The 11335-nt window shown below is 43.1% G+C and overlaps 1 pseudogene; it reads right to left on the bottom strand.

Moving 5' to 3' along the window:
• Window positions 1-4769: 4769 nt before the first annotated feature.
• On the bottom strand, window positions 4770-4887 carry LOC117706429 (small nucleolar RNA SNORA17; annotated as a pseudogene).
• Between the last annotated feature and the right edge of the window lie 6448 nt (window positions 4888-11335).

The raw sequence follows: 11335 nt of genomic DNA, 5'->3' as shown, positions 1-11335 counted from the left end.
ATTTGATAATTACATGTGTTTGTAAGTAAATTGCAAATACATCTATTAAAATGGCTCAAATAATGTCATTGTGAAGACTAATATGTAGAGTCTGTCTTCCGCATTGTCCCTGTGACTCATATAAAGAAAGTCATGTGTGTCTCAGAGGCTACAGCTGAAGCTCTGTCCATGTCATAGGAGGATCTGAGCCTTATTCATCTGTCTCCAAAGTCTTTACATGACTGTGCTCCTAGTAAGATGGGGTTTTCTGCAGAGCCACTCCCATTAACATGAAAGGAATTACAGGAAGCACTGAAAGGAAAAGAGGCAAAATAACATCCTTCTCATAGACAGGCCATGGGGGCTGGGTCTTACCTTAGTATACATAAGCATTAGCAAATGCAGTGGGAACTGGACACTGGGGTTTGGGGATTAAGGACTAAAAATAATTCATTCTCAGTAGTGACAGAGAGTGCCAGGGATTTTCTCACTTCCCCAAAATAAGCTAATTCTGTTGACTAAGAAATAATGAGCAAGCCGGGCTGTGGTGGTGCACACCTTTAATCCCAGCACTTGGGATGCAGAGGCAGGTGGATTTCTGAGTTCAAGGCCAGCCTGGTCTACAGAGTGAGTTCCAGGACAGCCAGGGCTACACAGAGAAACCCTGTCTCGAAAAACCAAGAAAAAAAAAAAATAATAATGAACAAGACTGAAAACCTGGCAGTCAGCATGATGGGGCTTCCCTAAGTCTGAGGACAAAGGTGTTCATGAAGAATGGATTTAAATGGCCATTTTCTAAAACAACTTTCCTATTAAATAGTGGAGGTGGTGACATGGTCAGGTGGAGAGGGAATGCATATAGTTAAAATAACAATGGGGAGGAGATAGAGAGCCATCTGAGAAGAGGAAACCTCAGTGGAGCAATTGTCTCCTTAAGATTCGGCTCAGGAAAAGCCTGTAGGGCATATTCTTAATTAGTGACTGATGAGGAAGGGCCCAGTCCATCCACTGTGGGTGGGGCCACTGCTGGGTTCTATAAGAAGGCAGGGTGAGCAAGCCATGAGGAACAGGAGAATAAGCAGCATCTCTCTATGGTTCCTGCCTCCAGGTTCTTGCTGTGTTTGAGTTCCTGTGCTGATTTCCTTCAGTGGTGGACTACAGTATGAAGTGTAAGCCGAATGAACCCTTTCCTCCCCACCCTGGGTTTGGTCATAATGCTTCATCACAGCAAAAGAAAATCTATCCAAGAAAATGTCATTAACTCCTCAAGAGCCACCATCTAAATTTATCTTTCAAAGAGACTCAGGGCATTGCTAACATAAGAAACACAGACTCCTTTTAAAAACCCAGTCACCCCAAATGATATATTGGACTTGCTGGGAAATTACCCATTGTGTTGTTCTTATGTCAGAGATAATATCAGCACATAGTACCTGGAATTTGATCAAGTATGGGGGAGCTGTTTAACACTGACTGAATGGGCAACTTTTTTCAGGTCCACCTTTTCCTCGGCATGGCTGTACCCAGGAATGCTTGGTAGTTTGAACTATGTGCCACTGTGCTAGCTTTATGTTGCTCCGACAAATTGTCCAAGAGAAACAACTTACAAAGAAGAAGAGTTAATTTGGCTTATATTTTCTGAGGCTTCCGTCTGCTGTCAGCTGACTCTCTTCCTGTCACTACCTTGGTGTGGTTGAGTGTCATTGCAGTAGTGTGTGGTGGAGGTAGCTACAGGCAGTCAAGCAGGCAGCAAGAAGAAAGAAAAGAGAAGGGCTGAGTCCCAGTGTCCACTCTAAGAGCACACCTTCAATGCCTAACTTCCTCCCAGTCCATTCCATTTTCATAAGGCACCACCACCTGCCAATAGTGCCAGAGGCTAGCAAACACGCTTAGCCTTCAGAGATTGTTTAAGATCAAGCATTTTTATTTTTCTTCTTTTCTGAACGTGAGGTTTGTAGACAATGTAGGGAGCCAGTGAGCATTGGAAAGCCTTTCTGAACATTACAAGAGACATCCACTTCACTGAGGTTGCAATCACTAGGTCCTGGCACATTCTGGGTGGTGGTGAGAAAGAAGAGCATTTGGGTTATTGAAATTTTAGCACTAGCCAAGGAGAACACTGCAGGCACTACAGAAGCAATGGTGAAGTGACCTCCTCAGGAAGTAAAAGGGATTCCCAAGTTCTGAGTCCTGCCATACACAGTGGAATGCAGTGTGTCAGATTTTAACACACATGTATCACCATAGTATCACCATAACACATGGTTAACTTGCGGATGTTCTTCCCACCAGGCTGAGGTGGAAACCCTGATTTGATTCTACATTTCTAAGATGTACAAGGATCAATAACTTACACGCATTGGAGCACTCACCATCTCGGGATGTGATACCAGGTAGAGCTGACCTTTGATGTTAATGAAGTAACTGTGAAGCATCAGGGAACAGAGGGCTTCTTTTCACCCATAATGCAGCTTTTTGTAAGCTTGGGCTCACACACAGACCTGTATTGCTTTCAGACTTCATTGTGATGAACCACTACATGAAAACCTCTACAATTTCGATGAAATTGGTGCAAGTGTATTAAAAAAAAGTTCAGACAAACCATGCATGGCAGAGCTTAGCTGTTCAGTGGAGACTTCTTCAAAGATCTTTGCTCACTACTAAGACTATGATGATGTGTTAGAGTTGTTTAAGAAGGGGATCCTTTGTAAGAAATGTAACCTCAGCTTTCCAAGGTGTTTAGGTCTGGGAACAAACACTTAAAGTATATCTCTTATTACTTAGGTTGAAAGAATTTCTTGTTTTATATTGTTTCACTTCAAGAGGCGTTGCTGAGAGGACTGTGAAGGGGAATCCTGGTCTGTGTATTCTGTGAAGAGTTCAGATTTATTTCTCTATTTATTCTCTATTTATTTCACCTGCAACCCTGCCTCCCAGTAGTGAAAGTAACCACTGCCTTCCTGCCATTGGTGTCAAAATCTGGTGCCAAATTATCTCTCTGTGGCTTCATTAGTATGAAAGAGTTCTGCTCTTCCATCAAGCCTTCATTAAAAAAATATTTATTACCTGCATGCAGGTTTTTAAAAAACTTTTTATTGGTTCTTTATGAATTTCACATCATGTACCTCACTTATTTCCCCCTACCTTCATACCTGCTCTCCACCCTTGCAACTCCCCCCAAATAGAGAAAAGAAATCTTGTTGTGGAAGTTGTAGTGTGTCACACTGTTCCCCATGGTATACCATTTTGTCCACACTTCTTTGCTTGCAAATGTTCATTGCAATGACTTGAAGATCTGGTACAAGTCCTCTAGTTTCTGCTATTCTATCAATACTAGAACCTCACTGGGACTCTTCTTGGATATCCTGTTGTTGCTCTGTGTCATGGAGAAGCTGTAGTTTAGGATCTGTAGAGCCAGCTTGTTCATGCACTCCAGCAGTTAATTGATGGGGCAGATGTTGGGTTGGGCCTATTCAAAGCCCTTGATCTGGGCCTGAGAGGCATCTGAGCTGACCACCAGCTGGCTCTCCTGCTCTCACATGCTCAGGGCAGCTCATGAACAACCCTCACACCTAGGAAGAGCTCTAATATGCTGTACAGGTGCAGGACCCATTCTTCAGAGTGCTGCAGTGGGTGAGAAGCAGCACCAGCTCTCCTGCTCTGATGACCTCAGGGCCAGGTCTCCTACCTGTAGTAGGTGACAAGGGGTGAGAGGGAGGGGGTATCTCTTCCTTGTCTATGTTACCACACAGGAGACAAGTGGCAGGACCTCATACTCATGTCCTTGAGACCTGCTAACCTTACTCAACCTGCCACTAGGGTCAGTTCTATTGTGCTGCCCAGGTAAGGTGCAGGGCCTGATCTCCTGAGTGCTGCTACTGGTGAGAGGTGGGGGACAGCTCTCCTGCTCTCATGATCCTAAGGCCAGGTCTCCCACATGCCCCAGTTGGCAAGGGGGAAGGGAGGAGGAAGGTATGTCACTTTCCTCCATGTCCTAGGACAGCAGCTAAGACCAGGGACATCCACTTGGCTTTTGGTGGTTACTGATCTCTGTTGATGCAGGTCTGGGGACCCAGATATAGTCCCCAGTGACAGCACAGGCTAGGACCCACCAGGATCCCAGGTGGCATCACCAGCTATTCACATCATGTTGTCCCTCATCACCCTTGAGTCTCCAGTTCTGTCTCTCTTCACTGTGCCCACATCCTTCTGTTTCTCTTTCTCTTCCATCTTTCCACCACTTGTTTTTCTTAATGATGTCTGAGGTCTCTGATTGTCTAGAGTTCTTTCAGGAGTGCTATGCCCAGCTTTTGTGCTGTCCAGGTAAGGTACAGAGCCTGATCCCCTGAGTGCTGCTACTGGTGAAGGGCAGGGACACTTCTCCTGATCTCAGGACCCCAGGGCCAGGTCTCCTATCTGCCTACTGTGCATTATGGCACTTGACAGGTGTTATTCAGGCATGTTCTGACCTGACCCCTGCCACAGACCAGTAGAATGCAGGACTGCTGGTCCTCTTAGGCTAGCTCCCTGTCCAGGCCCCATGATGCCAGTCTGGTGGTCATCTCGGGCTTGTTCCTCACCCGTTTGAGTGGCCCCTTGTCATCTGTCTCAGGCTCACTCCTGTTCAGGACCTTCAGTCTCAGGTGGAGTTCTAGTCTCCAGCTGCCTCCCTTCCCTGGGAGCCCATTTAAGCCTGCATAGCACCATACTGCTGGACGTCTCAGGCTAGCTCTCTGTCTGGGACTCCTGGCTCTGGACCAGTTGTTGTCTGAGGCTTGCGGTATTCAGGGAATGTTAGGCTACTGATCATTCAGATGTTTCTGGGTCAGACCTCACCTCTTTCCTCTCTGCCACCTACTGACACACATGTGACACAGCAGCCACACCTCGAACACCACTAAGGGCAGGTGCATGTAGTTTCGTATTGGTACCTTTATAGTCAGAATTTATAAGAATCTTGTCCAGCTACCTGAGAGTTGAGGTTGAAAGCAATAGAAGGAAAGAGAATCAGTCATGCATATATTAAGTATATATGTAGGAACTAAAGAAAAGCTAAGAAACAGATAAGGTTTAGAGGCAAAGTTGGCTCTTGTGTGCCCCACCCAGCCATCTTTGTCTCTTCTTTTTCTCTAATCTGCTTTTCTTACTTATCTACTTGTCATTTTCTCTCCATCCATCAGCATATCCACCCAGCCAGCCACCCACCTACGTAACCACCCACCCATCCAACCATCTACCTTCCTACCCACTCTTCCATCCATCCTTCCACCCACCCATCCATTCATCCTCCCACCCACCCACCCACCATCCAACCACCCACCCACTCATCCACTCATTCATCTATCCACCATCCATCCACCCATCCATCCACCCACCCATCCATTCACCCACCCACCCATCCATCCATCTATTCATTCACCCACCCACCCATCCATCCATCCATTGATCCATCCATCCATCCATCCATCCATCCATTCATCAATATATGCATCCATATAAATAGGTCTACAGAATAGAAAAACAACTAAATATCATACATAGCAAGTCTTCCCACAGCTTCTGGATTTGTTGATTTGATTTTGATACATCTTGATTGGAATGGTTTAAGTATCTATCTATAACAATAACTTGTTGAATTGTTTTTCAAGGTGTTGTTGATGAATTCACATCAGAGAATTAGGTCTAGTCAAGTAAAAAACTAGCATAGTTATGTTTGTGGGTATTTTTAGAGGGTTTATATATTAATGTTAATTTATTTGGGCTCACAAAACAAGTTGTAAATCCCTTAGTCAAGTTTAGTTAAGAAATTAGACCTCCTGGTTTGATAAAGGCTAGGCTTCTTGGGTGTTCTAATGGCTGCATAACTCCCCCCCCCCCCCCAATGAAGAAACATTTCTGTTTTGTTTCAAAGTTGTTACCAGTCCTTGGAGATGATCTTCAATTTTTTCAAGCTCCCTCAAATTTTATACCTTTATCAATAGTTTACTTGTGGAAATGGATCTTCCCTCTCACACATGTAAGTAAATGCCTAATGCCAATTATGTTCAGGCAGATGGCAGTCCCAGAGGGTTGTCTGGGTCTGCGCTCTGTCTGCTGTGAGCACTGGCTGTCAGTGTTTTCAGCGGGAGAAGGATTATGTTTCTTTGTTCTCATTTACTTTCTGATCCCAAGAGTCACTTTCTAACAGTAGCTGAGTTCATGAGGAATCACTGTCAGATGGAAACTAAACACTGTTCAATAGTCCCATGATACCAGAGGCTTGCAAGGTCACTGTTTATGCCTCTATTCTTTGGGTTGAATGCATAAAATATATCCAATTTATGAGTTTTTCTTTTGTTTAAGATCTGTCTTTCAGAGTTCATGCTATATCTTGGATATGGAATGTTCCCCAAAGGCCCGTATGCATTAGTCTTGGCTCTCCTGTTTGGGCTACTAGGAGATGGTGGAAACTTTGCCAGGACCTATGGAAAGTACAGATCACTGGGCTCATGCTATTGGAGGGGACTGTGGGATCTTTGTGTCTTCTACTTTCTTTTTCCTGTGCCCTTGTGAGCAGAGAAGCTTTGCTGAAACAGCTCCTTCAAATGGGTCCGAGAACTGTGGACCCAATGGCCGAAGACTAAACCTTCATAACCATGATCCAAAGTATCAGGTGTGTGTTAGAGTAACACATAGCTATGCACAGCTAAGAACACATAGTTCTTAGTTCAGCAGAATGCCCATTTCTGGGACCTGCCTGCTCTTGGCCTGAATCCTTTGCTCTCTCTGCTTTTAATAATTTTTAATAAGAAATCCACTCAGTGTCTCAGTGGATTTCTGCACTGCACCCAGGCTGGCCTGCAGCTGTCCAAGGTCATATGGATCCTTTTCTGTCATCTTTGTCTTATCTAGGGACTGTTTCCTATGGACACAAATTCTTTGAGATGAAATACAAAACAAAATAACAGAAAAACCAACCCTGGATAAACTTTGTATTAACTGGCATGGGTGCAGGCAGGGGCGGGGGTGGGGGCAGGGGAATACATGTTGGATTTAAGTGGTCATAATGGAAACAAGATGTGAATTATTCCAGGTGTTTTATGTGTAATCACTTCATTTGGTCTGAGGGGTTTGTGAGAAAGCTCTTATTGACTAAGGTAGGAAAAGTTGAAAGATATAATCAGTCCTCAATAAGGAATCAAATAGCTTCAGTTTCCTCTATTTGCAAATTGACAGCTGAGAATAAAGCAAAGATAAATAAATAAATAAATAAATAAATAAATAAATAAATAAATAGGTGACTCCCTGGTCAAAGGAAGAGAAAGAATGTGTGACCTGGAAGACAGGGAGAAGAACATTAAAATGCTGTCCTCTGGTAGTTAAAAACTCACAATTGTCGTAGCTACCTGCAGTGAACCTGCAGAGGACTAGACCTGCTAAAGCCAGTCATAAATCAGACAGGGACTCATGGTGACCTATCTCTCTCTGCTAAACTATGGGCTACTGAAGATTTTAAGGGAGGAGGAATCTCTTCAGATGTGGGCCCAGTGGTATGGCCACCAGATTCCATCCGGTAGCTCCATACTTATTGGTCACACAGATGGCCCTGGTTAAACTCAGTGGGTCACAAAACAAAACAAAAAGTCACAAACAAGGAAAGAGACCTATAGTCAGGAGCAGGAGTTGTCAACAGTGGATGGAGGTGCAACAAGGAGGTGAATGGGGCAGATGTGTTACAATGTGTGTATAAAATGGATACAATTGTCCAAGAAATTTTAATCACACACACACACACACACACACACACACACACACACACACACACACACACAAACCCAAAACACTTGGCACCTCTGAACTTGGAAAATCCACTGAACATTATGAAGTGGGGCAAATTTCTGAAACTTGTCAGACTCTCTTCCCATATGGAAAAGGACATGACATCATCACTTTGTGTATGTTAATGAGGTGCCACTGTCCTGAGAAACACTTTAGTACTATTTAACAACCGGGCATACTCTATGTTTTATCATTTGCTAACGCATGCAGTTAAACTTTTCTTTGGGATTGGTCACAACCTGCATAAATTTATTTATTTGTAAATTTAATATATGATTTTGAAAGTAGTTTTCTGCCTTACTAAGTCTGTGTTAACTAGGCTAATGCTTTGTTTAAAAATGTATGTTTACCCTTTTAACAATTCAGAACGAGTTCAAGTGATTTCAGTTAGGACACTTAGGTGTTTATTTGTGAGAACAGAGTAGAAAAAGGAAGCTTATTCAGAACACTTCCCAAGACCAGAGATAGAGCAGGAAAAAGGGCTGCCTGCCTGAAGCTATGGACTAGGCAGGGTTCTGACGGTTCAATTCTCTTTGTGCAAATCCTGTATTTAAATGAGGAAAGTCCTCACTAGTTAGTGTTTGAGACTGGGCAGGGCTGAGTTTATAAACTAGCTCTCTGTCATACCAGGTCATGGTGAGTTTTATTGCACTTAGCCTCAATTTTTTCTCCATTTCTTATTGGGCCAGATAGGAGTCAACTATTTCCTGTTTAATTTTTTTTACATAGATCTATTATTATTTCTTTATGTACCTGTACATGTTTGTGTGTGCAGTTTAGGAGTATGTGCATGTACATGCAGGAACCCATGAAGGCCAGAAGAGAATACCAGATCCCCTGGAGGTGCAATAATAGGTGGTTGTGAGTTGCCAGATGTTGGTGCTGGGTTCCTGTGGGAGCGGCAAGTGCTCTTAATCACTGACCCTTCTTTCCAGCTGTTTTCTCCTCCTCCTCCTCCTCCTCCTCTTCCTCCTCCTCCTCCTCCTCCTCCTCCTCCTCCTCCTCCTCCTCCTTCTCCTCTTCTTCCTCTTCCTTCTCTTCTTCTTCTTCCTCCTCTTTTTCCTTCTCCTTCCTCCTCCTCCCCCTTTCTTCTCCTCTCTTCTTCTCTTTTCCTTCCCCTTTCCCTCTCTTCTCCTTTCTTCTTCCTTCTCCTTCTCTCTCTGTCACTCTCTGTCTTTGTCTCTCTCTGTCTTTCTCTCTGTCTCTCTCTCTCTCTCTGTCTCTCTCTCTCCCCCTCTGTCTCACCATGCTGAGCCAGGAATTGATGCAAAAAGCAAGAGGAACTTATTCCAACGTTTTGGGGTTGCCTTGTACCTGAAGGAGAGGTGGTGACCCCTGGCAGCCCATTTGGCCAGTTTTTATACAGTTTTCAGTGGTAGAATAGAGAAACAGCAACTAGGCAGAATATGATTGGCAGAACAGTGTGACTTTTAAACTGCTTGGTCTTTAGGGAGTGAGATGTCAAGGACTTCCCTTGTCTGTGGGTGGCCAAGGGTCCATCCTGTGGAATGTGTCCCAACTCGCAGGTTGGTTTTCTCCCCTGTTGTCTGAAGAATGTTAACTAGTCTCTCCCTTCCGGAGGGCCAAGTGTCCCATGACGTTTTCAAAGTTCCTGACCTGACCTCTTCACTTTCTTTTTTTAGAGGTGGCTTTTCTTTTCTTTTTTAAAATTTTATATTTTATTTACATTTCAGATGCCATCCCCTTTCCCCATTTCCCCTCCCTAGAAAGCCCCTATCCCATTCCCCCTCCTCCTTTTTGCTTTTATACATTTTTTTAAAATGTTAATCTTTTCAAGAAAGGACTTTTTTCTGTTTAGCTTTGGCTGTCCTGGAACTTGGCCTGTATACCCGGCTGGCCTCAAACTCACAGAGATCTGCCTGCCTCTGCCTCCCAGGTGCTGGGATTAAAGTCATGTGCCACCACAACCACCCTGCTTCTATGATTTTCTTTTATGGTATTATAAAGAATGTCTTCCAGACCAAGCCTGCATTTTGGAAGTTATGTAATAGGAATCTGCTCTCTTTCTGGTGTCTCAATTATAAGCACACTTTCTAAACTTATCTGCTCCCTCTAAAATTACCTGAGAAAATGTGACCCTATTTCATTCAAACACTAACAAAAAGAATAATAAACAATATGGCTCTTTGACACAGGGGTCACTTCATATTGCACACCCTTAGCACAGTACATAATAGCTATTTAAATGTCAACATTGAAACTTTTGGTTTTATAAAATAACTGTAAGATAGGTACTCAAATTTTTTTATTTAAGTGATTTCTTAATTAAAAAAAAAAAATGTTTCTGGAGTCTCAGTAGTTATGAACACTGAGTTTGTGTCTCAGCACCCAGAAATAAGCCTAGAACCTCAACTCAGGAATACTTTGCAAACCTGTGGCCTGTGAGGCAGAGGTGTGCATGTCTACCCAGGCAAGCAGAAACACACACATGCACACACACACACACACACACACTCACTCACTCACTGAGATATACTTATGCTAAATAAATAAATTCAATCTTTAATAAAATGCTTTCTTTTATTATTTATATAATCAGCTTTAAAATTTCAGTTTTCAGTGGCAGGATAAAACACCTTTACAAATTCAGATTTTTTTTTTTTTTTCTTTTTTTTCCAACACAGGATCCTGGCTGGATGTAGGATTTCAGCTCCATTTCTTTTCATCTCTGCCCTGAGAAGAAGGTAGATTTTTATCCCATTTTATAGATGAAAAAGCTCTGTATAATTTACTTGAGGTCACACAGTGTAAAGTAACCAGGGCCACACCTCTACTTTCAGTTTCAATACCTTCCTGTTACAACCCCAAAGGGAAGCAAAGGGAAGCTACTCATGAATTTTTCTTCAGCCACTCCCCAGAACACCTCAGGAAGAGCTTGATGTCTAGGTGCAATTAAAATTCTTCTAAACAGTACAGAGACCAGGCTGTTATAGCTTAATGCCTTCAAGGGCTTTATCATCTGGAAGACTACTGTCTGGGTGCTTCTGTTATGGCTGACATTTTGGCTGTGCTTTATAGACACTTGGGGCACCGAATTACGTGTTTCCGTGTCACAGGAAAAGGTTTGTTTTGGAGGAGTCCGGGAGCAGTTCCTTTAACAACTCAGGATTAGAGTGTGGTAATTTATGCTTTGGTGCTTAGAAGGTTTATTTTCTGTTCTGGTTTAGTCCCTTTTACAGCTTGCCACCTGAGAGTTTTGGAGAGCTCCTAGTATGCCTCAAAGGTTGGCTCTGGCACCAGCTTGACAGATATTATGCTGACAGTGGTGAGCACCACCCTTAGCGGTGAATTTGATGCAGTTATTTTCTGGTCATAAAGAGCTAAAGACTTTTGAATTTGTGATTATTTTATTGGCTCCATATTTTGTTTTATTAGCTCTGATTCCTTCGAAGGCTACATTAGGGTTCCCATGAACACATCCTTTTATTAAATTTTCATGCACACCAACTTTTGGACAAAACTATTAATCGGGGTCTGTGGTTTTTTTTTGCCAGATCATTTCTAAGTCTTCAACACA

Source organism: Arvicanthis niloticus, chromosome 3 (assembly GCF_011762505.2).
Source record: "Arvicanthis niloticus isolate mArvNil1 chromosome 3, mArvNil1.pat.X, whole genome shotgun sequence".
In the NCBI taxonomy this organism is placed as follows: domain Eukaryota; kingdom Metazoa; phylum Chordata; class Mammalia; order Rodentia; family Muridae; genus Arvicanthis; species Arvicanthis niloticus.
This window is presented reverse-complemented; position numbering and strand designations above follow the sequence as displayed.